The sequence below is a fragment of the Apteryx mantelli genome, unplaced genomic scaffold, assembly GCF_036417845.1.
Source record: "Apteryx mantelli isolate bAptMan1 unplaced genomic scaffold, bAptMan1.hap1 HAP1_SCAFFOLD_33, whole genome shotgun sequence".
Classification (NCBI taxonomy): Eukaryota; Metazoa; Chordata; class Aves; order Apterygiformes; family Apterygidae; genus Apteryx; species Apteryx mantelli.
The window spans coordinates 1819132-1839380 of NW_027118682.1; positions in this window are offsets into that span (position 1 = coordinate 1819132).

Here is a 20249-nt window from a genome sequence, read left to right on the forward strand (position 1 = left end):
GAACATGGAAACACAAACCCTAACTGGATGTGTTTACCACCAAAGGCTTTGAAAGTGCTTAACTTGGATACTGTTGGTAAATTCCTTCTAAAACTGAATACTGAAATTCCAGCATGTCAACAGTTTCTGGCAGCAAAGCGGGTCCCTTTTCTCACAGAAGGCTCCAGTAGTTCAGGGCTAAGCCCCCAGGTCAGGGGTCAGTGCTGGCCCTGGAAACAGTCCTCCATTTCCTCAGGCTGGGGGAAGCCATGTCGCTCTCTGATGTCCAGCAGCCAAGGTGCAAAAGTTCCACCTTATCTTTCCAAAGAGGATGAGAAGAAAATGGATTTAGCATATAACAATTAACGTAGGCCTCCTCAAAGAGTTCAAAGCCCTTCAGCCCAAGTAGCACTACCTCAGACATTGACATCTTTGAGGCTCTACCTGGAGCCTTTCTTGCACTTCCTTCAAATGACATCATCAAATATCACGACTCATGCTGTCCTGCTATCTAAAGCCTTGCAGCTTCTCCACAAACTTTTGCTGCTTCCCCACAGTCCATCTGCCTCCTCCCATTTCCACTTCATGTCTTTAACAGTTCACTAAACTCAGTCTACTAGTCCATGGATCTGATCTATCTCCAGATAGACAAGCAGGACTTGATAGCAAAGCCTTTCATTCCTTCTTAAAAAGTTGCAACTTATTGGATTTTGTCTCCCAGAATTGGTTGGCAATAGCTGAGGAGAAAGGGTAAAGGTGGGAGGAAGAAAAAGGTATTCTGCATTTCCAGATGATACTTAAATGCCAACTAGCAAAGCTAACCTACTGTTGTTTACAAGAGAATGTCAATGAAGAAAGCAGCAAAACATTTGAAGGTTTTGGCTTCCTTATTTGCAGTACTTTTAACCTTACTGAAAGAGAAGAATTTAAAGTTCTGTTTCATCATGCTGTGAATTGAATTTTGCTGATGATAGAGAATATATACAGCTAACTCTTAAATCTTCAGATATTGTGCCCATAAAGGGAAACACCTGCTCTTTCAAGCAAAAGATTACAATTGACTTCTAACAGATAACCCTCTCCTGCTTATACACTAATCAAGGTCACATGTACAGGAAACACTCAAAGACGACAAAACCCCAAAGCACCTTTTTAAACCAGGACACTTTTGGAGTAGACTTTCCTTTGATCACACAAGTCACTAAGCCTTTAACTATGGCAAGGGATTCCCTCTACCTTGAATCTCCATATAGTCTGCATTTTAAAAATTCTTAAGAACTGGCTTTTTACTACTACTATAAAAGCCCAGTGTTGGCAGAAGTTTTTCAAGCACACAAATGTATTGATGCCTCAGTTTACCTAAAGATAAATTCAACAGAACCCATGTCCTAGGTTAAAGCAAGGCAAAGAAACCCCATCCTTGCCTCTATTTATATATTTTCTGTTGGGGGGGGTTCTTTTTGAATAGCCTACTGTAAATTGCAGGGGCAGCAGAATTTTACATTAAACTATTTAGAGTTTATGCCTAACCTCTCCAAAGAAATCCAATTGCTCTTAAAGAATCAATTCTAAAAGTCCAATGGTAGAGAGCCCAGTTAAGAGCCACCAGTGCCAACAACTTACATATTATGCCAACGCATTAAGTATTGCCACCATTTAGACTCTCTACAAGAGCAGGGAGGAGAATGCTTCACAGTCAGGCACTTGCTCCTCCTCTGCAGTAGATTCCTGGGCAAAATGTTGCTCAGCAGCAGCAGCGGAGGATGGGGAATTGCTGCTGTAGACTGCGTGTTTCCATCTGCAAGCATTTCAAAGGCAATAACAAAAACAAGATTAGGTCACACTAAGTCAAAAATCAAGTGCAGTCTACCCCAGAAGGTACTGTGAGCTCTATGACGTTTCCAGCCCATTATATGTATTTGTCGTGCATCTGATTTCAAACTGCATTACATGTTCTTCCTTGGGAGAGCAAAATTCCATCTTTGTTGGGAAGTTAAAAAAAAAAAAGAAGAAGCAGCACATGGTACTTATATGCACCTTGACTTTGGCATATGATAGGCCAGAGCCTTGCAAAGTAACTGTAAAGCCTTGCAAAGTAGCTGTATTTGTGAATCTATTGCCCCGATTTCCCCTGAACTTCGTATTCACAGCTGTTACCAAAAACAGCAGGACAAGTCAAGAAGGGAGCTCCTGAGAGAGCTTCAATTAATTACGATGCATACAGGATGATAATTATGATGCATACAGGTTTTGGCTTGAACCTTTTTATAGGTTTTTATTCCCCTTGTTCAAGTCTTGCACAGGCTGCGGAACATGGGCGAGGTACTGCCTTCACAAGGTATTGCATAATTACCCCTCTTCCTCAAGGCATGATCAGCTCAGCTACTGCAACATCCTCTTCTGTCCTGAAGTACAGCCTTGCCCCACTCAGATCCATTCAGAAAGTTGCTCTAAAGATCATCTTCTGAACTTATTCCCTTCATCACAAAGCGCATTCTCCTGAAACCCTTCAAGTGTCTTCTCTCACAGCAAACAGAGTTGCTAAGGCCTTTCATGAATTACCCTCCTTCCTCCATTAGTTCCCACTGAGTGCCCAGAAAACAGCTCTGAATTCTGAGCCGGCCCTGACAGCAGCTCTCACTGACTAAGCCCTCAATACAAAAATGCAGAAGCATGTTCTCTTCTCACCTGCCACCTTCACACTTGGGAGAAGGTTTTCATATGCACCTGGCAGTCTTCCTTACCTCCTGAAAGTTCTTGCTGGGCTGCTCAAAACCCATGAAAACTCTCAGGCTACTGCTGCAGTGAGAGCAGTGCTCATCATTCAGAGGAGGACTGTGCATTTCCTTGTATTCCCACCTCTTGACAGCCATCTCTTGCCTTTTCTCTTGTGCTCGGTTATAAGCATTTGGGAAAAGGACTGGTTTTGTTTGCTGACTCTCTCTCCGGAGCTTACTGGCAGGGCCCTGGAGTCCCTGACTATGGCTTGTAAGCACTAAGGCTATACAGAAATATGAATAGATAAAAAAACATCCAGTAGTTCAACTCATTTCAGCTGTTTCAGAGGAGGCTTTTGGCCAGAACAGAGTAAAGAAGATTGAAAGCCAGAACTAACCTGCACTGCCATCTTGAGTGTCAGCAATTTCCTCATCAGTTCTCCTCGGGAGTACATATCCAAGTTTTCCTAATGACAAGAAACAAGAAGGGTCAGTCACAAACATGCAGAAAATCTGACGTATGCACACTTGGTGCCTACACAGTAACTTTATCAAGGCTCTGCATGGACACAAAGGATGAGCATGCAGTTCTACGATGCAGAAAGCAAGGAAGCATTGCTGGAATCCAACCATCCAGTTTTACCTATTTTCACAAGAGGCACATTCTGGTTTAGGCCTATATCTGTCAGTCTAAGAGAGAGGAGAAAATGGATGCATATTTTAAGACAAGAAGAAAACCTGTACTTTTAAATTTAGTTCATGACCTACTTTGTCTCTCTGTTAACATGTTGATTCATGGCCCAGGACAAGTTTTTTTTTAAAAAAAAAAAAACACCCAAGACATCCACAGAGATTCCTGAAGTATATGAATTGATCTTTGCTTTTTATCCTAGAGTTCACAGAATCACAGAATGGTTGAGGTTGGAAGGGACCTCTGGAGATCATCTAGTCCGACCCTCCTGCTCAGGAAGGGGCACTTAGCACATGTTGCCCAGCACTGTGTCCAGATGGCTTGAATATCTCCGAGGAAGGAGCCAACCACAGCAGGCATTGCCCACACCAAGGCACCTAGGACAGGAGCCTGGAAGGTCTTGAAGGTGCTGAGCTTCAAAGGGAGCTGAGCTGACAACACAAGGGCAAACAGATGACAACACGAATCAGGCAATCGGAACACCATGGTGTGCGTTCGACTGGCTGCAATATGGCTGTTGGCATCCAAGTGTGCTTAAGGAAGGCAAAGTGTTGTTAAGAGAAAAAGCACGAGTCAACTTTCAAGGACAATTAGATGTACGGGGCTGCCAGGTTATGGGGGACAGTGCAGACAGCTTCCTAACACTCACTGCTGAGCAGGAAGCCCCAACTCTGACAAACAGGCCTTTTGAATATCATCTGAAAGTTCATGAGCACGGAAGCAAGGCAGCTGCTAGGTAGGGGTTTAATGTGGAGACTCCACACTGGACCAAATTAGGCCCCTAATTCCAGCACCTACTCAAAAATAATTACAAACCCCATATATCTGCATAATAACCTCAGACATGTAAAAAGAAGTACTTGTGAACTCTTATTTAAATAATAAACAGGATTAAAAAAAAAAATCTCTTTGGGGCAATAGTAAATATGTACACATGACATTGTTACAAAGTGCAGGCTACAGAAGAAAATTGTTTGTCAGCAAACCAATTTAACCTGACCTCTCTGCAGGGCACAGTTCAGGACACCCTCACAAGTTACATACCTCCAATTTTCTAGAGAAGGTCCAGAAAAGAAACTACCTTGATAAAAACAGTGGAACGGGCCTTGTCCAGAAAAGATGTGATTTGCTTACTTGCTTTGGAAGCTCTGCCATCATAAAACAAACAAACAAGAAAACAAAAAAAACCATACACACACACCAAAGAGTTACAAAGGGATTATTTAAGAGTCTTCTCTAAACTCTACCTTAATTTAAGTAAAGGGCTCCTAAGGGTGCACAGGGAATTTATCTTCCACCGTTACTGCAAACGGCAGGACACTACAAAGGTCACCCCTAGGAGAAGGGAGTTCGGAGTTCAGACTACGCCTAAAACAGCCACTGGCACACTGAAGGCTCTCATTCACTTTCAACATGCGTTTTCCCTTTCACAAAAACCTTACAAAGCCACTTCAGCCAGTAACTAGCCAGGAGGGTTGTTCCCCCCCAACCCCCTTTTTTTTTCCTTTCTTTACAGAGAGAGCTTGTTGTATCCTACAGCTTCCGACAGAAGCTATATTAGCATAAATGCTCCAGCTCATTTAGACTTCCTCGAACAAAAGATCTTAGATTTTTGGCTGCAGTGCTCTCGCTGCTGCCCATGGGGAGAGGCACAGAGCCAGAAAACAATGCCTGGAGTCCAGGGCACTCTGCTGACGTGGGCATCTCTCCTGCTGGCACTAGAAATAGTGTATCCCGTCACATTCACTCCGCACAGATTATATCCTACCTAGGGCTAGCCCCCACGACACCTCACAGAATCACAGAATCACTGAGGTTGGAAGGGACCTCTGGAGATCATCTAGTCCAACCCCCCTGCTCAAGCAGGGTCACCTAGAGCACATTGCACAGGATTGCATCCAGGCGCATTTTGAATATCTCCAGAGAAGGAGACTCCACCACCTCTCGGGGCAACCTGTTCCAGTGCTCTGTCACCCTCACAGTGAAAAAGTTTTTCCTCATGTTAAGATGGAAGTGTCTGTGTTTCAGTTTGTGCCCATTGCCTCGCGTCCTGTCGCTCGGCACCACTGAAAAGAGTCTGGTCCCATCCTCTCGACACCCTCCCTTCACATACTTGTACACATTGATAAGATCTCCTCTCAGCCTTCTCTTCTCCAAGCTAAACAGGCCAAGCTCTCTCAGCCTTTCCTCATAAGAGAGATGCTCCAGTCCCCTAATCATCTTTGTGGCCCTTCGCTGGACTTGCTCCAGTAGTGCCACATCCCTCTTGTACTGGGGAGCCCAGAACTGGACACAGTACTCCAGATGTGGCCTCACCAGGGCTGAGTAGAGGGTGAGAATCACCTCCCTCGACCTGCTGGCAACACTCTTTCTGATGCAGCCCAGGATACCATTGGCCTTCTTGGCCACAAGGGCACATTGCTGCCTCATGCTTAACTTGGTGTCCACCAGCACTCCCAGGTCCTTCTCCGCAGAGCTGCTTTCCAGCAGGTCAACCCCCAACCTGTACTGGTGCATGGGGTTTCACCTCCTTGGGACCCTGGATGCACAGCTGGTTACCAAGAGAAAAGAATGGGGGAAAAGCCTCACCACTTCAGCAACAATGGGTTAGTAGAAGAAGCAGAGTTTTCCAAGGCACCTGACACCTAAGAACAAGAACGCCCATTAATTACTTGAATAAGGTGTAACTCCTGATTTTCTCTTCCCTGCTCGAGTCTAGCCAGGGTCCTCCACACGTGGCTCAATGCTGAGGAAAGAACAGGCACAACAGCGTTGGGCAGCCACAGGCAAGTCTCTCGCAGACCGAGTGCCCTGCACAGGGCCCTGACTCCCAACATTACCTTTCAGCTCCCAAAGTTCTCCCCTCCAAGCACCTTGCAGATCATCTCCCACAGAAACATGGGAAGGTCTCTCGAGGGGCAGCTACTGCCACCCGTGCAGCATCTCAGCAACCCCACACACCTCGCCCAGCCAACAGCCCGCTCACACACAGCTACTTCTCCCACCACTGCGTCCTCGGCCTCTTTCTCACAGGCCTTCCAGTAACACCCCCTTTGAGCACCCAAGGTTGCTGGTGTTACTAGCAACAGCATACTGCCCCGGCCTAGACGTAAAGCTTGCTGCCTTCCTCAAGGAAAGCAACACGCTAAAGGTTACAGAGCCATCTCAGATCATAAGCAAACATGTAAATCACTACCTCTGTAAGCTCCAGAAAAAGAACAGAACACCTAGGAGAGGAAAGAAAAGACAAAAGCAACTCAGACACTCACTGAAATAACATCCTGCTAAAGCAGGGCTCAGGATCTAGGTCTTTCAGTAAGTCTCAGCTGCACACTTCCTCACCAGGCACAAGGCAGTAGTCAGGTGAAAGATTTAGTCAGCTGATACAAAGATGGAGTCTTGCAAGTAGTTCTGCTTCACAAACAGAGACTGAAAGCGGTTTCTAAGTTTTCTTCTAGTTGCTTTCAAAAAGACTAGGCAACACTGTAAGGATTCTGCAATCTGGGTTCAACAAAAAATCACTTCTTTTCCTTTCTTTTGCTCCCAAACCCAGCTGCTACCATCACTACTGGACCATCTCCCTTTTGTGTCAGGTGCACAAATACTTCCTACAACACAACTGAGAGCCTTAAGCGCACCTTTCACTGAACACATGGAATAGTTGCTGTCAATTTACTACTAACGTCAAGCAGAAAATACTGGGGGCTAGATGGTAAATGCAAATCTGTTCCTACTAAAAGAGATTCTCATTCAGCATGCTTTGGTATTTCAGAAGGCAAAACTCAAGGTGGCAGAAGACTTCTGTGTCCTCCAGTTCAACTTTTAGCACGTGAGTTTCAGTCGAGTTGTCTTCAGTCACAGCTTGCACACATCAGCTCTCCTGCAGAGAGAAAGAACAATTCAGCATTCTCAATGCGACATTCAGAGAGAACTACAGTTTCAATACCTGGCTACAGTAACAATACCTGCTCTTAAACAGAAGCACATCCTGCTCCAGGTTTTGGAGAGCACTCACCATCCATGAGACTCTTGTTCTGTCTGTCTTTATCAAACACTTGGGGGGGTCAGAAGTAGTTTGATCACACAGGAAGATCTATTTTCTCTTCACAGTTCAGAAATGAATGGGGAAAGCTTGGATTTGCTAAAGCAGCCACAGCCAGGGAACACAGATGGACAAGAAGCAGAAGCAAGGAAAAATCAATCTCTGCTCATCTACCTCTGTCTTCAACAGCAATGCACAGCTCCATGAGAGGGTTCCGCTCTGACTTTACCATTTAGGTTTAACCAAAGGCCTGGGAGAAAGGAATAAGGACACTGGTGTCGAAGAATAATGGAAGCAAACTGACAAAATGGGCCCTAACCTGTAAATCCTTTGAAAATGCTCTCCATGCAGAGGTGTGTTCATGTCCTCCTCCTTGGTCTAGTAAGGACAGTGCCCATTTCTGGCATCCTTGTACTTTCCGCCTTAGCAAGTGCAGGAAGAAAGGAAGCTATCAAAAAGCACAAGAACTCTTCAAAGCCTAACTTAAGCTCAGACCCTGCTCTTTTCACAGTCCTTGTTCCTGCTCAGAATTGGCCTGTCAGGCACTGAGCCACAAGTGACATCACAAAAACAAACTGCAGCCATGTGAAAAGCACTGGCCTATCAGGCATTGAGCCACAAGTGACCTCACAACCACAAACTGCACCCACAGGACCAGCACTGGCCTATCAGGCACTGAGCCACAAGTGACATCACAACCAGAAAATGCAGCCATGTGACCAGCACTGGCCTATCAAGCACTGAGCCACAAGCGACATCACAAACACAAACTGCACCCACAGGAACAGCACTGGCCTATCAGGCACTGAGACACAAGTGACCTCACAAACACAAACTCCACCCACAGGACCAGCACTGGCCTATCAGGCACTGAGCCACAAGTGACATCACAAACACAAACTCCACCCACAGGACCAGCAATGGCCTATCAGGCACTCAGCCACAAGTGACATCACAACGACAAACTGCAGCCACATCACCAGCACTGGCCTATCAGGCAGTCAGCCAGAAGTGACATCACAACTAGAAAATGCAGCCATGTGACCAGCACTGGCCTTTCAAGCACTGAGCCACAAGCGACATCACAACCACAAACTGCACCCACAGGACCAGCACTGGCCTATCAGGCACTCAGCCACAAGCGACCTCACAAACACAAACTGCAGCCACATCACCAGCACTGGCCTATCAGGAACTGAGCCACAAGCGACCTCACAAACACAAACTGCAGCCACAGGACCAGCACTGGCCTATCAGGCACTCAGCCACAAGCGACCTCACAAACACAAACTGCAGCCACGTGACCAGCACTGGCCTATCAGGTACAGAGCCACAACTGACATCACAACCACAAACTGCAGCCACAAGAACAGCACTGGCCTATCAGGCACTGAGCCACAAGTGACATCACAACCACAAACTGCACCCACATCACCAGCACTGGCCTATCAGCCACTCAGCCACAAGTGACATCACAAACACAAACTGCACCCACAGGACCAGCACTGGCCTATCAGGGACTGAGCCACAACTGACATCACAACCACAAACTGCACCCACATCACCAGCACTGGCCTATCAGGCACTCAGCCACAACTGACATCACAACCACAAACTCCACCCACAGGAACAGCACTGGCCTATCAGGCACTCAGCCACAACTGACATCACAACCACAAACTGCACCCACATCACCAGCACTGGCCTATCAGCCACTCAGCCACAAGTGACATCACAACCACAAACTGCAGCCACATCACCAGCACTGGCCTATCAGGCACTCAGCCACAAGTGACATCACAAACACAAACTGCACCCACAGGAACAGCACTGGTCTATCAGGCACTCAGCGACAACTGACATCACAACCACAAACTGCACCCACAGGACAAGCACTGGCCTATCAGGCACTCAGCCACAAGTGACATCACAAACACAAACTGCACCCACAGCACCAGCACTGGCCTATCAGGCACTGAGCCACAAGTGACATCACAACCACAAACTGCACCCACATCACCAGCACTGGCCTATCAGGCAGTCAGCCACAAGTGACATCACAAACACAAACTGCAGCCACAGCACCAGCACTGGCCTATCAGGCACTCAGCCACAAGTGACATCACAAACACAAACTGCAGCCACAGCACCAGCACTGGCCTATCAGGCATTCAGCCACAAGTGACATCACAACCACATACTGCACCCACAGCACCAGCACTGGCCTATCAGGCACTCAGACACAAGTGACATCACAAACACAAACTGCACCCACATCAACAGCACTGGCCTATCAGGCACTCAGCCACAAGTGACATCACAACCACAAACTGCACCCACAACACCAGCACTGGCCTATCAGGCACTGAGCCACAAGTGACATCACAAACACAAACTGCAGCCATGTGACCAGCACTGGCCTATCAGGCACTCAGCCACAAGTGACATCACAACCACAAACTCCGCCCACATCACCAGCACTGGCCTATCAGGCACTGAGCCACAAGTGACATCACAAACACAAACTGCAGCCATGTGACCAGCACTGGCCTATCAGGCACTCAGCCACAACTGACATCACAACCACAAACTGCACCCACAGCACCAGCACTGGCCTATCAGGCACTCAGCCACAAGTGACATCACAACCACAAACTGCACCCACAGCACCAGCACTGGCCTATCAGGCACTCAGCCACAAGTGACATCACAAACACAAACTCCACCCACAACACCAGCACTGGCCTATCAGGCAGTCAGCCACAAGTGACATCACAAACACAAATTGCACCCACAGGACCAGCACTGGCCTATCAGGCACTGAGCCACAACTGACATCACAACCACAAACTGCACCCACATCACCAGCACTGGCCTATCAGGCACTCAGCCACAAGTGACATCACAAACACAAACAGCAGCCATGTGACCAGCACTGGCCGATCAGGCACTGAGCCATAAGTGACATCACAAACACAAACTGCAGCCATGTGACCAGCACTGGCCTATCAGGCACTCAGCCACAAGTGACATCACAACCACAAACTCCGCCCACATCACCAGCGCTGGCCTATCAGGCACTGAGCCACAAGTGACATCACAAACACAAACTGCAGCCATGTGACCAGCACTGGCCTATCAGGCACTCAGCCACAACTGACATCACAACCACAAACTGCACCCACAGCACCAGCACTGGCCTATCAGGCACTCAGCCACAAGTGACATCACAAACACAAACTCCACCCACAACACCAGCACTGGCCTATCAGGCACTCAGCCACAAGTGACATCACAAACACAAATTGCACCCACAGGACCAGCACTGGCCTATCAGGCACTGAGCCACAACTGACATCACAACCACAAACTGCACCCACATCACCAGCACTGGCCTATCAGGCACTCAGACACAAGTGACATCACAAACACAAACTGCACCCACAGCACCAGCACTGGCCTATCAGGCACTCAGCCACAAGCGACATCACTACCACAAACTGCAGCCACATCACCAGCACTGGCCTATCAGGCACTCAGCCACAAGTGACATCACAACCACAAACTCCACCCACAGCACCAGCACTGGCCTATCAGGCACTCAGCCACAAGTGACATCACAAACACAAACTGCACCCACAGCACCAGCACTGGCCTATCAGGCACTGAGCCACAAGTGACATCACAACCACAAACTGCACCGACAGGACCAGCACTGGCCTATCAGGCACTCAGCCACAAGTGACATCACAAACACAAATTGCACCCACAGAACCAGCACTGGCCTATCAGGGACTGAGCCACAAGTGACATCACAAACACAAACTGCAGCCACATCACCAGCACTGGCCTATCAGGCACTCAGCCACAAGTGACATCACAACCACAAACTGCACCCACAGGACCAGCACTGGCCTATCAAGCACTGAGCCACAACTGACATCAGAACCACAAACTGCACCCACAGGACCAGCACTGGCCTATCAGGCACTCAGCCACAAGTGACATCACAACCACAAACTCCGCCCACATCACCAGCACTGGCCTATCAGGCACTGAGCCACAAGTGACATCACAACCACAAACTGCACCCACATCACCAGCACTGGCCTATCAGGCACTGAGCCACGAGTGACATCACAACCACAAACTGCAGCCATGTGACCAGCACTGGCCTATCAGGCACTCAGCCACAAGTGACATCACAACCACAAACTCCGCCCACATCACCAGCACTGGCCTATCAGGCACTGAGCCACAAGTGACATCACAACCACAAACTGCACCCACAGGACCAGCACTGGCCTATCAGGCACTGAGCCACAAGTGACATCACAACCACAAACTGCACCCACAGGAACAGCACTGGTCTATCAGGCACTCAGCCACAAGTGACATCACAAACACAAACTGCAGCCATGTGACCAGCACTGGCCTATCAGGCACTCAGCCACAACTGACATCACAAACACAAACTGCAGCCATGTGACCAGCACTGGCCTATCAGGCACTCAGCCACAAGTGACATCACAAACACAAACTGCACCCACATCACCAGCACTGGCCTATCAGGCACTGAGCCACAAGTGACATCACAACCACAAACTGTACCCACATCACCAGCATTGGCCTATCAGGCACTCAGCCACAAGTGACATCACAACCACAAACTGCAGCCACAGCACCAGCACTGGCCTATCAGGCACTCAGCCACAAGTGACATCACAAACACAAACTGCACCCACATCACCAGCACTGGCCTATCAGGCACTCAGCCACAAGTGACATCACAACCACAAACTGCACCCACATCACCAGCACTGGCCTATCAGGCACTCAGCCACAAGTGACATCACAAACACAAACTGCACCCACAGGACCAGCACTGGCCTATCAGGCACTCAGCCACAAGTGACATCACAACCACAAACTGCACCCACATCACCAGCACTGGCCTATCAGGCACTCAGCCACAAGTGACATCACAACCACAAACTGCACCCACATCACCAGCACTGACCTATCAGGCACTCAGCCACAACTGACATCACAACCACAAACTGCACCCACATCACCAGCACTGGCCTATCAGGCATTCAGCCACAACTGACATCACAACCACAAACTCCACCCACATCACCAGCACTGGCCTATCAGGTACTGAGCCACAAGTGACATCACAACCACAAACTCCACCCACAGGACCAGCACTGGCCTATCAAGCACTGAGCCACAACTGACATCACAAACACAAACTGCACCAATATCCCCAGCACTGGCCTATCAGGCACTCAGCCACAACTGACATCACAACCACAAACTGCACCAACATCACCAGCACTGGCCTATCAGGCACTCAGCCACAAGTGACATCACAACCACAAACTGCACCCACAACACCAGCAATGGCCTATCAGGCACTCAGCCACAACTGACATCACAAACACAAACTGCAGCCATGTGACCAGCACTGGCCTATCAGGCACTCAGCCACAAGTGACATCACAAACACAAACTGCACCCACAGGAACAGCACTGGTCTATCAGGCACTCAGCCACAAGTGACATCACAAACACAAACTGCACCCACATCACCAGCAATGGCCTATCAGGCACTCAGCCACAAGTGACATCACAAACACAAACTGCAGCCATGTGACCAGCACTGGCCTATCAGGCACTCAGCCACAAGTGACATCACAAACACAAACTGCACCCACATCACCAGCACTGGCCTATCAGGGACTGAGCCACAAGTGACATCACAACCACAAACTGCACCCACATCACCAGCACTGGCCTATCAGGCACTGAGCCACGAGTGACATCACAACCACAAACTGCACCCACAGGACCAGCACTGGCCTATCAGGCACTGAGCCACAACTGACATCACAACCACAAACTGCACCCACATCACCAGCACTGGCCTATCAGGCACTGAGCCACAAGTGACATCACAACCACAAACTGCACCCACATCACCAGCACTGGCCTATCAGGCATTCAGCCACAACTGACATCACAACCACAAACTGCACCCACATCACCAGCACTGGCCTATCAGCCACTCAGCCACAAGTGACATCACAACCACAAACTGCACCCACAGGACCAGCACTGGCCTATCAGGCACTCAGCCACAAGTGACATCACAAACACAAACTGCACCCACAGGAACAGCACTGGTCTATCAGGCACTCAGCCACAAGTGACATCACAAACACAAACAGCAGCCATGTGACCAGCACTGGCCGATCAGGCACTCAGCCACAAGTGACATCACAAACACAAACAGCAGCCATGTGACCAGCACTGGCCGATCAGGCACTGAGCCACAAGTGACATCACAAACACAAACTGCAGCCATGTGACCAGCACTGGCCTATCAGGCACTCAGCCACAAGTGACATCACAACCACAAACTCCGCCCACATCACCAGCACTGGCCTATCAGGCACTGAGCCACAAGTGACATCACAAACACAAACTGCAGCCATGTGACCAGCACTGGCCTATCAGGCACTCAGCCACAACTGACATCACAACCACAAACTGCACCCACAGCACCAGCACTGGCCTATCAGGCACTCAGCCACAAGTGACATCACAAACACAAACTCCACCCACAACACCAGCACTGGCCTATCAGGCACTCAGCCACAAGTGACATCACAAACACAAATTGCACCCACAGGACCAGCACTGGCCTATCAGGCACTGAGCCACAACTGACATCACAACCACAAACTGCACCCACATCACCAGCACTGGCCTATCAGGCACTCAGACACAAGTGACATCACAAACACAAACTGCACCCACAGCACCAGCACTGGCCTATCAGGCACTCAGCCACAAGCGACATCACTACCACAAACTGCACCAACATCCCCAGCACTGGCCTATCAGGCACTCAGCCACAAGTGACATCACAACCACAAACTCCGCCCACATCACCAGCACTGGCCTATCAGGCACTGAGCCACAAGTGACATCACAACCACAAACTGCACCCACATCACCAGCACTGGCCTATCAGGCACTGAGCCACGAGTGACATCACAACCACAAACTGCAGCCATGTGACCAGCACTGGCCTATCAGGCACTCAGCCACAAGTGACATCACAACCACAAACTCCGCCCACATCACCAGCACTGGCCTATCAGGCACTGAGCCACAAGTGACATCACAACCACAAACTGCACCCACAGGAACAGCACTGGCCTATCAGGCACTGAGCCACAAGTGACATCACAACCACAAACTGCACCCACAGGAACAGCACTGGTCTATCAGGCACTCAGCCACAAGTGACATCACAAACACAAACTGCACCCACATCACCAGCACTGGCCTATCAGGCACTCAGCCACAAGTGACATCACAAACACAAACTGCACCCACAGGACCAGCACTGGCCTATCAGGCACTCAGCCACAAGTGACATCACAACCACAAACTGCACCCACATCACCAGCACTGGCCTATCAGGCACTCAGCCACAACTGACATCACAACCACAAACTGCACCCACATCACCAGCACTGGCCTATCAGGCACTCAGCCACAACTGACATCACAACCACAAACTGCACCCACATCACCAGCACTGGCCTATCAGGCACTCAGCCACAACTGACATCACAACCACAAACTCCACCCACATCACCAGCACTGGCCTATCAGGTACTGAGCCACAAGTGACATCACAAACACAAACTGCACCAATATCCCCAGCACTGGCCTATCAGGCACTCAGCCACAACTGACATCACAACCACAAACTGCACCAACATCACCAGCACTGGCCTATCAGGCACTCAGCCACAAGTGACATCACAACCACAAACTGCACCCACAACACCAGCACTGGCCTATCAGGCACTCAGCCACAAGTGACATCACAAACACAAATTGCACCCACAGGACCAGCACTGGCCTATCAGGGACTGAGCCACAAGTGACATCACAACCACAAACTGCACCCACATCACCAGCACTGGCCTATCAGGCACTCAGCCACAAGTGACATCACAAACACAAACTGGACCCACATCAACAGCACTGGCCTATCAGGCACTCAGTCAAAAGTGACATCACAAACACAAACAGCACCCACAACACCAGCACTGGCCTATCAGCCACTCAGCCACAAGTGACATCACAACCACAAACTGCACCCACAGGAACAGCACTGGCCTATCAGGCACTCAGCCACAAGTGACATCACAACCACAAACTGCACCCACATCACCAGCACTGGCCTATCAGGCACTCAGCCACAACTGACATCACAACCACAAACTGCACCCACAGCACCAGCACTGGCCTATCAGGCACTCAGCCACAACTGACATCACAACCACAAACTGCACCCACATCACCAGCACTGGCCTATCAGGCACTCAGCCACAAGTGACATCACAAACACAAACTGCAGCCACAGCACCAGCACTGGCCTATCAGGCACTCAGCCACAAGTGACATCACAACCACAAACTGCACCCACATCACCAGCACTGGCCTATCAGGCACTCAGCCACAAGTGACATCACAAACACAAACTGCACCCACAGCACCAGCACTGGCCTATCAGGCACTCAGCCACAAGTGACATCACAAACACAAACTGCACCCACAGGACCAGCACTGGCCTATCAGGCACTCAGCCACAAGTGACATCACAACCACAAACTGCAGCCACAGGAACAGCACTGGCCTATCAGGCACTCAGCCACAAGTGACATCACAACCACAAACTGCACCCACAACACCAGCACTGGCCTATCAGGCACTCAGCCAAAAGTGACATCACAAACACAAACTGCACCCACAGCACCAGCACTGGCCTATCAGGCACTCAGCCACAAGTGACATCACAACCACAAACTGCACCCACATCACCAGCACTGGCCTATCAGGCACTCAGCCACAAGTGACATCACAACCACAAACTCCACCCACATCACCAGCACTGGCCTATCAGGCACTCAGCCACAAGTGACATCACAACCACAAACTGCAGCCACAGCACCAGCACTGGCCTATCAGGCACTCAGCCACAACTGACATCACAAACACAAACTGCACCCACATCACCAGCACTGGCCTATCAGGCACTCAGCCACAAGTGACATCACAAACACAAACTGCACCCACAGGACCAGCACTGGCCTATCAGGGACTGAGCCACAACTGACATCACAAACACAAACTGCACCCACATCACCAGCACTGGCCTATCAGGCATTCAGCCACAAGTGACATCACAACCACATACTGCACCCACAGCACCAGCACTGGCCTATCGGGCACTGAGCCACAAGTGACATCACAAACAGCAGCCATGTGACCAGCACTGGCCTATCAGGCACTCAGCCACAAGTGACATCACAAACACAACTGCAGCCATGTGACCAGCACTGGCCTATCAGGCACTCAGCCACAACTGACATCACAACCACAAACTGCACCAACATCACCAGCACTGGCCTATCAAGCCCTGAGCCACAACTGACATAAGAACCACAAACTGCACCAATATCCCCAGCACTGGCCTATCAGGCACTCAGCCACAAGTGACATCACAACCACAAACTGCACCCACAGGAACAGCACTGGCCTATCAGGCACTCAGCCACAAGTGACATCACAACCACAAACTGCACCCACAGGACCAGCACTGGCCTATCAGGGACTGAGCCACAACTGACATCACAAACACAAACTGCACCCACAGCACCAGCACTGGCCTATCAGGCACTCAGCCACAAGTGACATCACTACCACAAACTGCACCCACAGGACCAGAACTGGCCTATCGGGTACTGAGACACAAGTGACATCACAAACACAAACAGCAGCCATGTGACCAGCACTGGCCTATCAGGCACTCAGCCACAAGTGACATCACAAACACAAACTGCACTAACATCACCAGCACTGGCCTATCAGGCACTGAGCCACAAGTGACATCACAAACACAAACTGCACCAACATCACCAGCACTGGCCTATCAGGCACTCAGCCACAAGTGACATCACAAACACAAACTGCAGCCACATCACCAGCACTGGCCTATCAGGCACTCAGCCACAAGTGACATCACAACCACAAACTCCACCCACAGCACCAGCACTGGCCTATCAGGCACTCAGCCACAAGTGACATCACAAACACAAACTGCACCCACAGGAACAGCACTGGCCTATCAGGTACTGAGCCACAACTGACATCACAACCACAAACTCCACCCACAGGACCAGCACTGGCCTATCAAGCACTGAGCCACAACTGACATCAGAACCACAAACTGCACCAATATCCCCAGCACTGGCCTATCAGGCACTGAGCCACAAGTGACATCACAACCACAAACTGCACCAACATCACCAGCACTGGCCTATCAGGCACTCAGCCACAAGTGACATCACAACCACAAACTGCACCCACAACACAAGCACTGGCCTATCAGGCACTCAGCCACAAGTGACATCACAAACACAAATTGCACCCACAGGACCAGCACTGGCCTATCAGGGACTGAGCCACAAGTGACATCACAACCACAAACTGCAGCCACATCACCAGCACTGGCCTATCAGGCACTCAGCCACAAGTGACATCACAACCACAAACTCCACCCACAGCACCAGCACTGGCCTATCAGGCACTGAGCCTCAAGTGACATCACAAACACAAACTGCAGCCATGTGACCAGCACTGGCCTATCAGGCACTGAGCCACAACTGACATCACAAACACAAACTGCACCCACAGCACCAGCACTGGCCTATCAGGCACTCAGCCACAAGTGACATCACAAACACAAACTGCACCCACAGCACCAGCACTGGCCTATCAGGCACTCAGCCACAAGTGACATCACAAACACAAACTGCACCCACAGCACCAGCACTGGCCTATCAGGCACTCAGCCACAAGTGACATCACAACCACAAACTGCACCCACAGCACCAGCACTGGCCTATCAGGCACTCAGCCACAAGTGACATCACAAACACAAACTGCACCCACAGGACCAGCACTGGCCTATCAGGCACTCAGCCACAAGTGACATCACAACCACAAACTGCACCCACATCACCAGCACTGGCCTATCAGGCACTCAGCCACAAGTGACATCACAACCACAAACTGCACCCACAGGACCAGCACTGGCCTATCAGGCACTGAGCCACAAGTGACATCACAAACACAAACTGCACCCACAGCACCAGCACTGGCCTATCAGGCACTCAGCCACAAGTGACATCACAAACACAAACTGCACCAACATCACCAGCACTGGCCTATCAGGCACTCAGCCACAAGTGACATCACAACCACAAACTGCACCCACAACACCAGCACTGGCCTATCAGGCACTCAGCCACAAGTGACATCACAAACACAAATTGCACCCACAGGACCAGCACTGGCCTATCAGGCACTGAGCCACAAGTGACATCACAACCACAAACTCCACCCACATCACCAGCACTGGCCTATCAGGCACTCAGCCACAAGTGACATCACAAACACAAACTGGACCCACATCAACAGCACTGGCCTATCAGGCACTCAGCCAAAAGTGACATCACAAACACAAACAGCACCCACAACACCAGCACTGGCCTATCAGCCACTCAGCCACAAGTGACATCACAACCACAAACTGCAGCCACATCACCAGCACTGGCCTAGCAGGCACTCAGCCACAAGTGACATCACAACCACAAACTGCACCCACAGGAACAGCACTGGTCTATCAGGCACTCAGCCACAAGTGACATCACAACCACAAACTGCACCCACATCACCAGCACTGGCCTATCAGGCACTCAGCCACAAGTGACATCACAAACACAAAATGCACCCACAGGAACAGCACTGGCCTATCAGGCACTCAGCCACAAGCGACATCACAAACACAAACTCCACCCACAGCACCACCACTGGCCTATCAGGCACTCAGCCACAAGTGACATCACAACCACAAAATGCACCCACAACACCAGCACTGGCCTATCAGGCACTCAGCCACAAGTGACATCACTACCACAAAATGCACCCACATCACCAGCACTGGCCTATCAGGCACTCAGCCACAAGTGACATCACAAACACAAACTCCACCCACATCACCAGCACTGGCCTATCAGGCACTCAGCCACAAGTGACATCACAAACACAAACTGCACCCACAGCACCAGCACTGGCCTATCAGGCACTCAGCCACAAGTGACATCACAACCACAAACTGCACCCACAGGAACAGCACTGGCCTATCAGGCACTCAGCCACAAGTGACATCACAACCACAAACTGCACCCACAGGACCAGCACTGGCCTATCAGGGACTGAGCCACAAGTGACATCACAAACACAAACTGCACCCACATCACCAGCACTGGCCTATCAGGCACTCAGCCACAAGTGACATCACAAACAAAAACTGCACCCACAGCACCAGAACTGGCCTATCAGGCACTCAGCCACAAGTGACATCACAACCACAAACTGCACCCACAGGAACAGCACTGGCCTATCAGGCACTCAGCCACAAGTGACATCACAACCACAAACTGCACCCACAGGAACAGCACTGGCCTATCAAGCACTGAGCCACAACTGACATCACAACCACAAACTCCGCCCACATCACCAGCACTGGCCTATCAGGCACTCAGCCACAACTGACATCACAAACACAAACTGCACTCACAGGAACAGCACTGGCCTATCAGCCACTCAGCCACAAGTGACATCACAACCACAAACTGCACCCACAGCACCAGCACTGGCCTATCAA